General features: G+C 42.3%; 1 protein-coding gene across 4 annotated transcripts in view; it reads left to right on the top strand.

Moving 5' to 3' along the window:
• Positions 1-15436, top strand: part of TULP4 (TUB like protein 4) — a 269619-nt gene that overhangs the window by 188839 nt on the left and 65344 nt on the right. The gene's annotated exons all lie outside the window — the stretch shown is intronic.

Raw genomic sequence — 15436 nt, 5'->3', positions numbered from 1 at the left:
TTCGGATCAGTACCCCATTGTGCTGGATGTTGCACAGAGATATGGTATGACAAGATCCTGGCCCAAAAGAGCTTACAAGCTAAATAGATAAGTCAAAAAAAGAGTAATAAATGGACAACGTATAATCAAAATGTTAAAATTACACAACTTGACTAATTGATTTGTGTCCCTGCTCAGTATCTCTGAATATCGGGCTCAAAGCTTCTCAAGTTGGGCACTCAGAAACTGAGACACCCCTGTGATTGGACACTTTGAAAAAGTACATCAGAGGGACTAGAGCAGGGGTCAGCAACCTTTCAGAAGTGGTGTGCCGAGTCTTCATTTATTCATTCTAATTTAAGGTGTCGCGTGCCAGTAATACATTTTAAAGTTTTTAGAAGGTCTCTTTCTATAAGTCTATAATATATAACTAAACTGTTGTTGTATGTAAAGTAAATGAGGTTTTTAAAATGTTTAAGAAGCTTCATTTAAAATTAAATTAAAATGCAGAGCCCCCCCGGACCAGTGGCCAGGACTGGGCAGTGTGAGTGCCACTGAAAATCAGCTCGCGTGCTGCCTTCGGCATGCGTGCCGCAGGTTGTTTTCGCCTGGACTAGAGCATCCTAGTTCTACTATACCTTTCTCAGCCCACTGACCTTCTCTCTCCTGAAATGCAAAAGCACTTGTAGCCTTCAGTGCATGTAGGATTTTTATTATTATTATTATTTATACTACAGTAGTACCTAGAGGCCCCAGTCAAGATCAGGGCCCCATTGTTGTGATTGTATAAACCAGGAGTAGGTAACCTACGGCACGCGTGCTGAAGGCGGCACACAAGCTGAAAGGTTGCTGACCCCTGGTATAAACACACAGTCCCTGCACTAATCTAGTACAGAGAGAACCTCTCCAAGGCCTGACATTCTCTATATTTGGGGAGCAGGTGCTGCAGATTTAGGCCCCGATTCAGAACTGACTGCATTGCAGGCACATCCTTGCACCCTCAGAGAGCCCTGTTGACTTCAGTGGGGTTCTGTACATTGCATACTTCTGGGGGAATTCTGCCACTGCACATGCACAGAATTCATGTCCCCCACAGATTTTTTTAGAATATAGATTCTGCTGGAGAGGAGCTGCAGTTATGCCTTTCACCCACCAGGGGCTGCTGCGTCACCAGAAGAGAGTGCAGCCAGCTGGAGGGGCTGTGATCCCCACAGTGAGGCCAGGTGAGGAGGCACCAGATGGACAGAGCAGGGCATGCAGGGCTGCTGGGGGTCACAGACTGTGTTTCAGAAGGTCTAGTGAGGGGACAGACTGGGGCAATGGCTCAGAAACTAGTGTGGTGACAGCATTGAGCCCATAGGCGCCGACTTCTTCTCCCGCTGGTGGGTACTCAATCCTCCTCTGCCTCCGGCCCTGCCCCCACTCCACCCCTGGCCCCACCCCCCCACTCCCAGCCCACCTCCTCCCTGCCTCTTCCCACCCCTGCTCCACCTCCACCCTACCCCCATTCCACCCCCTTCCCCATGTCCCTTCCCGCCTCCTCCCTTGAGTGCGCTGTGTCCCCACTCCTCCCTCTCCCTCCCAAAGCGCCGCCAAACAGAAAGAAGTCCTGGGAGAGAGGGGGGAGAAGCAGGAACATGGCACGCTCAAGGAATGAGGTAGGAAAGAGGCGGGGGAGCTTGGCTGCCGGTGGGTGTGGAACATTCGCTAATTTTCCCCCCTGGGTACTCCAGCCTATGGTTGAGCCATGACTGAATGGGAAGTGGGCTGCAGGGCCACATGGGGACAGATGGTAGGGGACTGCAGGGACACATGGGGATGGGGGTAGGAGGGACAGGGACACCTAGATACAGGGGCATATGCGCCTGACTGAATGGGAAAGCCTAGGGGTCAGCCAGGGTCTGCAGGGGGAGACTCCCTAACAATCCCTTCCCTCCTTCCACCCTCCCACCCCATTTCATATGTCTCAAAACCATACCCCAAAACCCTCCAGGTTCACTCCCAGGCTCCTTCCCTCTCCCTCAGCTCCTCCATTACCCCGACTCCCTCCAGCATTTGCACTGCTTCTGAGGGGTAAAGGAAATACATTTCTGTATTGCAGTTTAAATGAATTTTTCAAAGTATTAATATGCCTAGTAAGGAATTTATTTGTCAAAGAAACATTTCCTGTATCTTTTTTTTTGGTCTGTATTGTTACAGACATACTTGTTGACGGGTAATTCGAAATAAATTACCAAAATAATTGAAGTTGGCATGATTATACTGTGTTATTTTGATAAATAAAATATGCAGAATTTTAAAATATTGTGCGCAGAATTTTTACTCTTTTAGCACAGAATTCCCCCAGGAGTAAAATTGCAAGATTTGCACCCTAGAAATCTATGCTCAGGTCCTCCTAACTGAGTACAGACTTAAAACCTGCAGAACCAAAATCTCTTACTAGCTGAAGGTTTCATACTTGTTCCACAGTCCTTCAAATATCTGAGGTTGAACTATAATAATAAAATGTGCTGAGTGCCTCCTGGGAAATTCTCAGACAGCCTTGCAACCTTGATTTATGAGTTCCCAATTAATAGCTTAAAGATAAGGAATAGAAGCAAACTGAACTCTTTAAAGTTTGAGCCTCTGGGGCAGTTACAGATAATTTTATTTAGTGGAAGACTGTGAATGACATGAGTGATAGAATTAAAGACTATTTAAAATGAAATAATTGGTTAAAGCAAACAAACCTTACTGTATAACCATATACTGCATTTATAGTCACATTTCAAGGTGAAATGGTGCGTCCAGGGATGATGTGTCCCTGGATGAGAAGAATGAGTACCGGTATATATCCTTCTTCTAACAGTCCCTCCATAGTGGCTGAGCATTTGCTAATCTAAAATTAGTGCACTGTCTTTTTTTATAACCACTTATGATAACACTACTTAACTAATTAACTTACCTTTTACTATATCTTTATTTACAATGTCATGTTTAATCTTTCGTACCCCCAGATCCAAATATCTTGTACTTCTTTACTGGCTGTTAATATCAAACATCATTTGAATTCTCATTTGTATCAGTTCAAATTCTGCAGTTACCAGTATTCCAAAACATCCCCAAATTCCCCTATAACGCCTGCTAAAACCAGTTAAAACAAAACCTTTATTTACTACTCGACCCAAGGTTATGCCTTACATCATTTCTATTAATACCTCTTATTGATTCATGCTAAAAACAGGTTTAGCTAATGTGAAAACTAAGCTTTGGGCTTAAAGGCCTGCTCCCTACTTGCATTTCAGCACATTTTCAAATACCATAAGCAAACTTCGCCCTATAGGCTACACCAGGGGTGGGCAAACTACAGCCCGGGGCTGCATCCGGCCCTTCAGATGGCCCTCGAGCTCCTGTCGGGGAGCAGGGTCCAGGGCTTGCCCCGCTCTGTGCGTGCTGTGGCTCTGTGCAGCTCCTGGAAGCAGCGGCATGCCTCCCTCCAGCTCCTACACATAGGGGCATCCAGAGGGCTCTGCACGCTGCCCCCACCTCAAGCACCGCCTCCGCAGCTCCCATGAGCCAGGAACTGTGGCCAATGGGAGCTGCAGGGGCAGCGGCTGCGGACGGGACAGCGTAGGAGCCAGAGAGGGGACATGCAGCTGCTTGAGGTACGCACCACCCAGAGCCTGCACCCTCCTCCCATGCCCCAACCCCCTGCCCCAGCTCTGATCCACCTCCCACCCTCCGAACCCCTCGGTCCCACCCCGGAGCACCTGACTGCACCCCCAACCCCTCATCCCCAGCCCCACCCCAGAGCCCGCACCCCCAGCTGGTGCCCTCACCCCCTCCCACACCCCAACTCCCAATTTTGTGAGCATTCATGGCTCACCATACAATTTCCATACCCAGATGTGGCCCTCGGGCCAAACAAGTTTGCCCACCCCTGGGCTACACCCTCAGCTCTCATTGAGTTTAATGAGAGTTGAAGACACTCAGCACCTCACAGAATTGGGCCCACAGCTACCAACTCACTAACAAGAAGCACACTCAAGTCATAACCTGTGCAGTAGGATCATGAGTTGGATCCTCAAAAAACCATGAGATTTTTAAAAACATCATCAAACCAGGGTTTTTACTTTGCCTGTTTACCTTTTAACCCCTTTCTGCTGTTCTGGCTATGTGTGAAAATTTCAGATTGAAAAGTCTCTCCCTGGCTGCTCAGATGGAGACTCCAGTTACCCTCTCATCCCTATGACAGGGGACCTCACTTGCCATCCATTTCCTATAACTGTCCTGATTCCCTCCCCACATCTCCTGGCTTGCTGCCCCCAGGTTTCTCCCCTTCCGTGGACCCACCAACATTACCTCCCTGATTCCTCCTTCCCCTGACATCCTCCCCTCCCCCTGGGCTCCTCCTTTACCCAGATCCAAAGTAGGGGAGGCCCTGGACCCAACAGCAGCGTTTCCCTGACTCCTCCCCCTCCCCTCTGCTGTAGGCCATACAAGAAGGCAGGTCTCAGTGGCAGGGCAGGTCTGTGTCCTTAGCCCCAAGGCTGCTGCACGGAGCTCTGTCACATGACCAGCCCTGGAAATCACAGGGCTGGAGGAGCTTCTTGTGTCATCATGAGAGCTCCTCCTGCAGGCATCAAACTCCTGTGTCGCTACCTTCAGAGCTGGGTGCCCAGCCAGCAACTGCCTCTCTCCAGCTGCCCAGGTCGGGCTGTACGGGGAGGACTTTCTGAGCCCAGGGGCTTCCTCGGACATATGCCCCATGTCCACCATGCCTGCGGAAAGGGGAGACCTAGAGGCTGGTCCACTGGCTCCGCAGGGGCAAGCCCTGCTTCCTACGCCTCCCCGCCAGGCTGGCATCTCTGGGCAGCATCGTTCTCACTCATTCCCGTTCCGGCAGCCCAGGCCTGCCAGCTTGCAGCTCTCAGATGGCACCTGGCACCCTGGGTGGTCATCCACGTGGCCTACCCCTAAGGCCAGCCCTGCCAGTAGGAAAAAAATCTTAAGATTTGGCAGGTCTATTGCGAGATCATGAATGAGGCTTAATTGTACTTGGAAATCGTGTCTGTCGCGATAGATTCGCAAGAGTTGGCATGTCTGCCTATGGGATCAGCCTGCCAAGAGGAGTGACCTCAGGCCCTCTCTCAGCTCCCTGAAATACCTTGGTATGCTCCTAGTTTTGTGGAGAGGAATCTGACAGGCAAATCTGTCCCTGGTCATGGTGTAAACTGCCATGGTTTCTCCCACTGTGCTTGTCTTGGATCTCTGCGCCTTCACATATAGCACGCAGAGTGCATTTGCTTCGTCCTCATCAGGGAAGGAGCTGTTTTGGACTTCATCTGAAATAAGGACAAGTAGCTTTGACGTAGCTGAAAAAAATCTAGCGTAGATATAATGGAGTTCTAAGTGTTCGGAAATTATGCACAACACATGGTCCATTATGCCATTTCCCCCTAGTTCTTCTTTTACACACTGTACTGACGTGTGGTGCTCCAGACTTATGGATAGTGTTTCCATTTATCATATTACTAGTTATTAGTCAGGTGCTGTAGCAGCAGCATGATTCAGGTAGTGGTTACTACTGTTGTGCTTGCATTTATCAAGTTTAATTATGTATATGCATCTAACTGTGAAAAAATCTTGAAGACGGGACTCTAATGAGCTGACAAAATGATGAAAGGGAGCTGTGTACATGTGGCAGTGGCAGTGATGGGCAAATTTGCCCTAATTATGTTAGATGTGGGGGTGGGAGGAAGGACATAAAAATTGCAGAATGTAAGAACTGAAAGTATAAGCAATGCATTTGGTCTTTCTTTATTAAAGTATCCCCCACCTGCTAGTATAGTTCTTTATAGGCTTATATAAAGCAGCTTTTAAAAATGCCAAGAAATAGCTATATTTTTTTTCTCTTTTTCTCTTTTCTCTCAAATATATTTTTCCCCAATCAAAATTTTGAATGCATCTCACCTCCCAATGTGCTTATCATACATATGTAGGACAATTAGAAATGCTAACACTTGTAGGGAAGACATCGTAACCTTTAAGAAGGCACAGCAAGACATTTTCATTGATAGATACAGTGCGCAAATCACTGGGGGGAAATGGCTGCAAAATTTTCATGGCATATATGAAATGTTATTAATTAACTAGGTAATTTATTCAGTCCACAAGGAATGCAATGGTTAAATTACATATAGAAGGGGTGGGCAAACTTTTTGGCCCGAGGGCCACATCTGAGTATGGAAATTGTATGGTGAGCCATGAATGCTTTGTGCTGCATAACGGAGCAAAAAACTGGTAGCAGTACAATCAAAAAAGCAAATAGACAACAGGAAAAGTACACGTCACTTGGCTTTCAAAACAAGTTCTTTTATTTAGAAAAGCAATCAGATAAACCCCCGCACAACTTAAATATCTTAATATTTGGGACTATTTTAGAAGCATTTCAAGCTTTCATGGCAGGCTTGTCATTAAAATTAATGACCTTAGGTGGTTCGTGCTAAGAGTTTTATGAATGTTTAATATCCTAATGCAGTCCCTTCTAGACAAAACGTGGGATTTTTATATATACTCAGAATGTTTAAAGGCTTTTGGTGAGACTTTGCTATTCCTGATATAGATATTTATAAATGTTGGAAACAAGTAACATGTATTTGTTCTTTGCTTAGTAACTTGACTGTTAAAACACCAAATAACAATGTCAGAGCTTTATGAAAGGAAGTGATGCTAGTTTAGTGAATGTTGTTTGGCCTCTCTCTCTCCATTTTACTGGATTATTTTAAGATGCATTATGCACTTATTCCAGAAATAATAGGTTTCTCAGTGCTTTCTGGGGTCCTCTAAACAGTGTTTAGTGTTTGTTCCCTGGGCTTTCCCTTGCCTTTTTTTTTGTATCAAGTGGATGCTGTTGCACCATTTTCGAGGATAAGGATGATAGAAGGTCAGAGAGCTCAGAGCACACTGCCGCTTTGCAGCCAAGTACTGACAATTCATTCTGTGTTGTGTGCAATGAGCAGCCCCTGAGCCAGCACCGACCGCTACGGAGGTCACGGAAAGTCACGGAATCCATGACCTCTGTGACAGACTTGCAGCCTTAATCACTGGAAGGTGGAGACCACATCTCAGCTAGCTGTTCAGAGCATTTCTCTGTTCTGACTAGTATCACTTCCATCTTGCCTGGGTCCCATCTTCAGGCAGCTGATGTTCACCCAAGAGCTTATTTCTTGTCAGCATTCTGACATTTTAGTAGTGGCGGTGGTTGCATCATTTGAGAAGGAATGATTCCTTCCCTGCTTTCTCCTTGTACCCAGGGAGGTAGTCACCCCATCTCTTTGCTGACTCAGCTCCACTTGCCCCAACCTTCTCTGCTCACTCACTGCCCACTTGCTCAGTTTGGAGAGAGGCGCAATGACTGTTTACTCCTCCAGATCTCCAAACTCCAGATCTGGGGAGCCTGTGTAGTGGGCAGGAGTTAAGGCACTTGCTGCCTCTTACATCTTGCGTGGACATCTGAGCTGGGCCATGATCTGTGTAATAACAATCACCTATGAATTCTGAATTAATAGAGCCAAAACAGTGTCGATTTTACCTGCTAAGTCTTTTCTCCGTTGCAGTTCCGCTAGTTCAAAGTGTCACCCTTGTTGCTAGGGCCGTCTTTTGGGATGGCGTTTCTAGCCTGCCTTTTCTGTCTTCATACCAACAATTCCTTAGCATCCTCTCTGAGGGAAGTAGAGTAGGGTTATGCTGACTTTCAGGAAATTGCTAAGGAAGTCTTGGTCTGGAGACCATACAGGAGGCTGCCAAGAGTGTGTGAGAATGCTGCTGAGTGTCAGCTAGCTTCTACTGCCAGATTGGGTGGTTTTTGGTAGAATTAATGGGACTTGCACATCAAACAATTAGCAGAAAAAAATTACCCAGTATTTTACACTACTACTATCCTGATGTATCTGAAGAAAATACCTTGCTATGACCATATGTGCATTTCCTAACAACTAGGACTGGTAAGTGATTAAAAAAAAAAATCACGCGATTAATCTCACTGTTAAACAATAATAGAATACCATTTATTTAAATATTTTGGGTGATTTCTACATTTTCAAATATATTGATTTCAATTACAACACAGAATACAAAGTGTACAGTGCTCACTTTATATTTGCTTTTGATTACAAGTATTTGCACTGTAAAAAAAAAGAAATAGTATTTTTCAATTCACCTAATACAAGTACTGCAGTGCAATCTCTTTATCATGAATGTTGAACTTACAAATGTAGAATTATGTTAAAAAAAAACAAAAAACAACAATGTAAAATAAAATAAAACAATGTAAAATTTTAGAGCCTGCAAGTCCACTCTGTCCTCCTACTTGTTCAGCCAATCGCTCAGACAAACAAGTTTGTTTACATTTGCAGGAGATAACACTGCCCTCTTCTTATTTGCAATGTCACCTGAAAGTGAGAACAGGCATTCTCATGGCACTGTTGTAGCCGGTGTCACAAGATATTTATGTGCCAGATGTGCTAAAGATTCATATGTCCCCTCATGCTTCAAGCATCATTCCAGGGGACATGCATCCATGCTGATGACTGGTTCTGCCCGATAACAATCCAAGGCAGTGTAGACCGACGCATGTTCATTTTCATTATCTGAGTCAGATACCACCAGCAGAAGGTTGATTTTCTTCTTTGGTGGTTCAGGCTCTGTAGTTTCTACATTGGAGTGTTGCTCTTTTATGACTTCTGAAAGCATGCTCCACACCTCATCCCTCTCAGATTTTAGAAAGGACTTCATATTCTTATACCTTGGGTTGAGTGCTGTAGCTATCTTTAGAAATCTCACATTGGTACCTTCTTTGCGTTTTCTCAGATCTGCAGTGAAAGTGTTCTTAAAATGAACATGTGCTGGGTCATCATCCGAGACTGCTATAACATGAAATATATGGCAGAATGTGGGTAAAACAGAGCAGGGGACATACAGTTCTCCCCCAAGGAGATCAGTCACAAATTTAATTAACGCATTATATTTTTTAACAAGCATCATCAGCATGGAAGCATGTCCTCTGGAATGGTGGCCAAAGCATGAAGGGGCATATGGATGTTTAGCCTATCTGGTGCATAAATATCTTGCAATGCCGGGTACAAAAGTGCCATGCAAATGCCTGTTCTCACTTTCTGGTGACATTGTAAATAAGAAGATGGCAGCATTATCTCCTGTAAATGTAAACAAACTTGTTTGTCTTAGCAATTGGCTGAACAAGAAGTAGGACTGAGTGGACTTGTAGGCTCTGAAGTTTTACATAGTTTTTTATTTGAGTGCAGTTATGTAACAAAAAAAATCTACATTTGTAAGTTTCACTTTCACAGGAAAAAGATTGCACTACAGTCCTATGAGATGAATTGAAAAATACTATTTCTTTTGTTTATCATTTTTATAGTGCAAATATTTGCAATCAAAAATATATACTTTGATTTAAATTACAACACAAAATACAATATATATGAGAATGTACAAAAACATCCAAAATATTTAATGAATTTCAATTGGTATTCTATTTTTTAACAGTGCGATTAAAACGGTGATTAATCGCGGTTAATTTTTTTAAGTGCGATGATTTTGAATTAATTGCGTGAGTTAACTGCAATTAATCGACAGCCCTACTAATAACCCCCTCTGGTTTGAAGAGTTGATTGAAAGGGGAAAACCACACTTCTTAAAGAAACCTCACTATTATTGCAGGTTTGCAAACTCAGTGGTCCAGACTCTGGAATCCCATCTCTATTATTTAAAGATTTGTGAAAACAGCTGATTATCTACCCCAAACCTGGAAGCTAATATTTTTATTGAGGTTTTAAATGCAACACACTAGAAAAAACTGCGTGCCTTATAGAGTGACCAGAGGGGAAGTGTGAAAAAATGGGACGGGGGTGAGGGGTAATAGATATAAGAAAAAGCCCCCAAAATAGAGACTGTCCCTATAAAATTGGGACATCTGGTCACCCTAATGCCTTATAACGGTTGTCTCTATATATTGTAACTGCAGCATATTGTTAATCAAGAGTCAGTGTGTTAAGCTAATTGTTTCTGTGGAGGGTCATTCTCTTCATTTAATAATCTAATTGGTATGTCATGATGTGCTAAAGTGTGTCTTGAGAGTCATGGAAGAATGTAGAGATGTATATGTACTTTGTGTGATAAAGTCAAAATTAGCACAGATATAATTATTGATTTATAAAGAAATCAAACTTCATAGAATTTGTCTGCCTTCAAACAGTATATGCAAGATTATCTGTTTCAGGTGGGCAAGTGTCTCCATTCTCTCATGTCCAAAGTCAGTTTGCTGTTTGGGATCCAAAAGTTGAGAATATAAGTATTTTTGGCTCTAGGAAGAAGCTATTAAAAGTCTCTAGATAATTTACATTCACTCTTTTGTAATATCATCATGTTAGATAGGAGTAAAGCAATATTGGCTGGGTTTTAGTATTTCACTGTTTCTTAAACAGTGTTGTCACCAAGATCTCCAGTGTATTTGCTTTGTCGTCTCACTTGAGAGCTTTGTAATAGTCATCTTTACTCTGAGGACTTCTCCTGTGAAAGTATGCAGCCTATCCAGCTGCACCTGTGAAAACTGTTAATGGCCTGAAATGAGAATTCGTCTGCTCAGTGTAAATGGGAGTAAACAGCAGGATATACTAGTATAACATCCAGGCATTGACTGTTGCCTCTTCTTCATTCTAGAAGGAAATTGAAGCCTTGCTTTCAGTTTTGTTGAGGTTGAAAGACAGTAATGGAAAATCTAACATATTTTCTTTAAAGTTTTTGTGCATATTGTGGTGATGTTTCTTTCTGTGTCATCTTTAAAGTTCAGGAAATCATATTACAGCAGCCGAAGTGGTAATGGAAATAAAAAGCACTCTGCAGCAGAGCAGCTGTCTGCTCCTGTCCATATCCCACTGCCCTGCATTTTTAGAAGGGAAGTGGATATGAAGCCAGAAATGCTGCTCTGAATGTGTTTGAAGAAGAAAAAAATCCTGAAGTTCTTTCTCAACACCAGAGGAGCAGCTGATTATTGCTGTTGTGTTGTCCACAATTTGCAGGTGTAGCACCTATAAACGAGGGATGCACAAGGGAATGCACAATGCTAATTAGGTGACAAAATGGACTATAAAAAATGGTCTAACCAAAATCTTTTTGGAGATTCACATTTTTAAATTAGAATAAGGAATGAAAATATTAGCGGTAATAGTTTTCCATATACCTTGTCTGTTATTAAATACATCTTCGTAAGCAGATGTTTGTAAGTTTGTTTTATGTTTTAATCAGTTTATAGTCATTTAACCGTGGATCACAAAAAATAGATTTATCTTTATTAATATGACGGTGTTATGGCAAAGGGTTGTAATGTGGATTCGTAGACGAATACTAATGTTTGGCCAGATGGCTGAATTAAAGCAAACAGAGCTTCTGATGCAGCCTTCTTGAACCATGTACTGCATTTCTGACAATGCAGATACGGTTGTCATTAATACCTTTTTTTGCAGAATGTCATCGTTCTGTGATCACACACACACACACACACACACACACACACACACACACACACACACACACACACACACACACAGTTCAGTAATGCCAGAGCAAATCAAGCCAAAAAGTGTCACTAATCTTAAGAAAGGAAGATTTCAGTCAAATCCTTAGAGGGGAAATGGATGCTACTTAGAAAATCAATACTAGAGTTTCAGGAGATATGTGTACTGATGAACAAAAGGGAACCAGAAAGACAAGGAGTAAATCAATATGCCCTAATGGCAAGGTTAGAGAGGCTATTCAAGCAAAACAGAAATTCTTCAAAATGTGGAAATCTGACCCTAGTGAAGCCAATAAACAGGAGCATAAATTACAGCAGTTAAATTATAAGAGGGAAATTAGAAGGGCCAGAATGGAAGAGCAAATAGCTAAGCATGTAAAAACAAACAGCAAGAGATTCTTAAATGTACCAGAAGCAAGAAGACTGCAAGAATTGATGGATCATTGGATCACCAGAGGGTAAAGGGAATAATTAATGAAGATAAAGACATTACTGAGAAGCTACATTCTTTCTTTCTTTATTTCTACATCAGTCTTCACCATCAAGAATGTTGGGAAGATTCCTGCCCTAGACATGCTCTTTCTTGGTAACAAAGATTCTCTCTCGGTATCTCGTACTCTCGGAGATTGAGGTGACAGAAGAAGAGGTGCTGAAGCAGATTGACAATTTAAAATGCAGTAAGTCACCAGACCAAGGTGGCACCATACGGAAGGCACTTAAGTATGAAGTGGCTAAGTTGCTAGCAAAAACATGCATCTCTCATTAAAAATAGCTTCTGTCCCAGAAGATTGGAAGGTAGCAAATGTACCTGTATTTCAAAAGAAATGTAGGGATGATCTAGGGAACGATAAACCAGTATATGTATATACCTGGCAAATTGATTGAAATGATAGTTAAAAACAATTACAAAACACCCGGAAGATCATGATATGATAGGAACTAACCAGCATGGTTTGTGCACAAGAAAATTGTGTTTTACTAATCTTGTAGAAGTCTTTGAACGTGTCAGTAAAGTAGTGGATAAAGAAGAATTGATTGACGTAATTTATATAGACTTGCAAAAGGCCTGTGACAAGGTCCAGCTCTAGAGGCTACTAAAAAAGGTAAGTAGTCATGGGGTTAGAAGCAAATTATTGTCATGGATCAAAAACTGGCTGAGATGCAGAAAACAAAGAGTTAAAATTAAATGGTTAATTTTCATAAAGGCAAAGAGTTTACAATGGGATAGCCCAGGATTCTGTACTAGGTCCTGTTTCATATTTTTATTAATAATCTGGAAAGGAGGGTGAGCAGTGAGGTAGCAAAAATTGCAAATAAGACAAAGTTATTTAGGATACGACCAGAGAGAATTGTGAGAAACTACAGAGAGACCTAAACAAGCTAAGTGAATGGGCAACACAATGGCAAATGAAAGCCATTGTCAATAAATGCAAAATAATATACATTGGAGGGAAAAAATTAAAGTACCGTATATACTCGTTCATTAGCCCATTTGTTTATAAGCCGAGCCCCCCAAGATGGTTAGGTAAAAATAGCAAAAACTGTCTGATCCTTTCATAAGCTGACCCTATATCTCAGGGGTTGGCAAACTTTTTGGCTCCTGGCCCAATAGGGTAAGCCGCTAGCGGGCCTGGATGTTTTGTTTACCTGGACTGTTCACAGGCACGGAGCCCCTCAGCTCCCAGTGTCCACGGTTTGCCGTTCCCAGCCAATGGGAGCTGTGGGAAGTGGCGCGACAGGGAGCCGAGGGGCTCCATGCCTGCAGACGCTCCAGGTAAACAAAACAACAGTGTATTAAATATTCAGTTCAATGATTCCATAGAATTTAAAATCATCAAATTTTGGTGTAGACCCATTTATAAGCTGACCCCTGCTCTTTGTTGCGTCACCTTTTTACCAAAAATATTCGGCTTATGAACAAGTATATACGGTACCATACACACCTTACAAGGTTCTAAATTAGCTGTTTCAACTCAAGAAATGGACCTGGATTATACTGTAGACAGCTCAGTGAAGACCTCTGCTCAATATGCATCTGTGATCTAAATAGCAAACAAGATGTTAGGATATATAAGCAATGGGATGGACACTATGGAAAATATTATGATGCCTTTATATCAGTCAGAGGTGCAGCCTCATCTCTAATACTGTGTGCCATACTGTTCACCATGACTCAAAAAGGGTATTATGAAACTAGAGCGGGTTCAGAGAAGAGCAATGAAAATAACCAGAGACCTGGGAAAACACTCATATAAAGAGATATTGAAAAGATTGGAATTTTTTATCTTAGAAATGAGATGAATAAGAGTGGATATAATATCATATATAAAATGAGTGGTCTATATGAGGGAAATCAGTCTGAATAGTGCAGGGATGGGAGATTGTTTACCTTAGAAAAGAGATAAGTAAGAGGGGACATGATTAATATAGAAATAAAGAATGGTTTAGAGGTGTAGAAAAGGAAATTCTGTTCTCCCTATCTCATAACACAAATATCTCTGTTCTTATGATATATTAGCTAAAAGCAGATGTAGATGGGTCATATGCCATTGTAGGCAGTCTCATTATACCATCTTCTCCATAAACTTATCAAGTTCAGCCTTGAAACAAGTTAGGTTTTTGCTCTCACTACTCCCATTGGAAGGCTGTTCTAGAACTTCATTCATCTGATGGTTAGAAACATTTGTCTAATTTAAATCCTAAACTTGTTGATGACCAGTTTATATCCATTTGTTCTTGTATCAACATTGGCCCTTAACTTAAATAATTCCTCTCCCTCCCTGATGTTCTTCTAGAGAGTAGTCATATCTCCCCTCAGTCTTATTTTTGCTAAGCTAAACAAGCCAAGGTCTTTAAGTGTCCTCTCATAAATCAGGTTCTCTATTCCTCCAGTCATCCTAGTACCCCTCTCTGCACCTATTCCAGTTTGAATTCATCTTTCTTAAACATGGGAGACCAGAATTGCACACAGTATTCCAGATGAGAGCTCACTAGTGTCTTGTACGGTGATTATAACACTTGTGTATCTCTACTGGAAATATCTCTCCTGATGCATCCTAAGATTGCATTAGCCTCTTTCATGGCTGCATTACACTGGCAGCTTATAGTCATCCTGTGGTTGACCAATACACTCAGGTCTTTCTTCTCTGTCACTTTCAACTGATAAGTCCCCAGCTTATAAGAAATACTCTTGTTAGTCCTTAAGTTCATGATCTTGTACTTTGCACCATTAAATGTCATCCCATTTCTATTATTCCAGTTTTCAAGGTCATCCACATATTCTTGTGTGGTAGTCCGGTCCATCGCCATACTCTCATCTTTGTGTCATCTGCACATTTTATTAACACATTCCCACTTTTTGTGCCAAGGTCATTAATGAAAATGTCAGATAAAATTTGTCCCAAGCTCAAGCCTTGAGAAACTCCACTAGTAATAGAGGGGTAGCTGTGTTAGTCTGGATCTGTAAAAGCAGCAAAGAATCCTGTGGCACCTTATAGACTAACAGACGTATTGGAGCATGAGCTTTCGTGCGTGAATACCGACTTCGTTGGCTTGCATCCGATGAAGTGGGTATTCACCCACGAAAGCTCATGCTCCAAAACGTCTGTTAGTCTATAAGGTGCCACAGGATTCTTTGCTGCTTCCACTAGTAATGTCTCTCCAGCCTTACAGTTCACATTTCAGCATGACCTATTGTAATCTCCTCTTTAACCAGTTCCTTACCCACCTTCTGATTTTTGTATTAATCCCCATCTTCTCCAATGTAACTAATAATTTCCCATGTGGAACGGTATCAAATGATTTCCTTACTGCTACAGTAGTTCAGCTGCCGAAAATCTCATTTTGACATTATTGCCAAGCACCCACAGTGCTTGGTACTTTGTA

The sequence above is a fragment of the Mauremys reevesii genome, linkage group 3, assembly GCF_016161935.1.
Source record: "Mauremys reevesii isolate NIE-2019 linkage group 3, ASM1616193v1, whole genome shotgun sequence".
Classification (NCBI taxonomy): Eukaryota; Metazoa; Chordata; order Testudines; family Geoemydidae; genus Mauremys; species Mauremys reevesii.
Note: the sequence above shows the minus strand (reverse complement) of the source record. Positions and strands in the feature narration are given on the sequence as shown.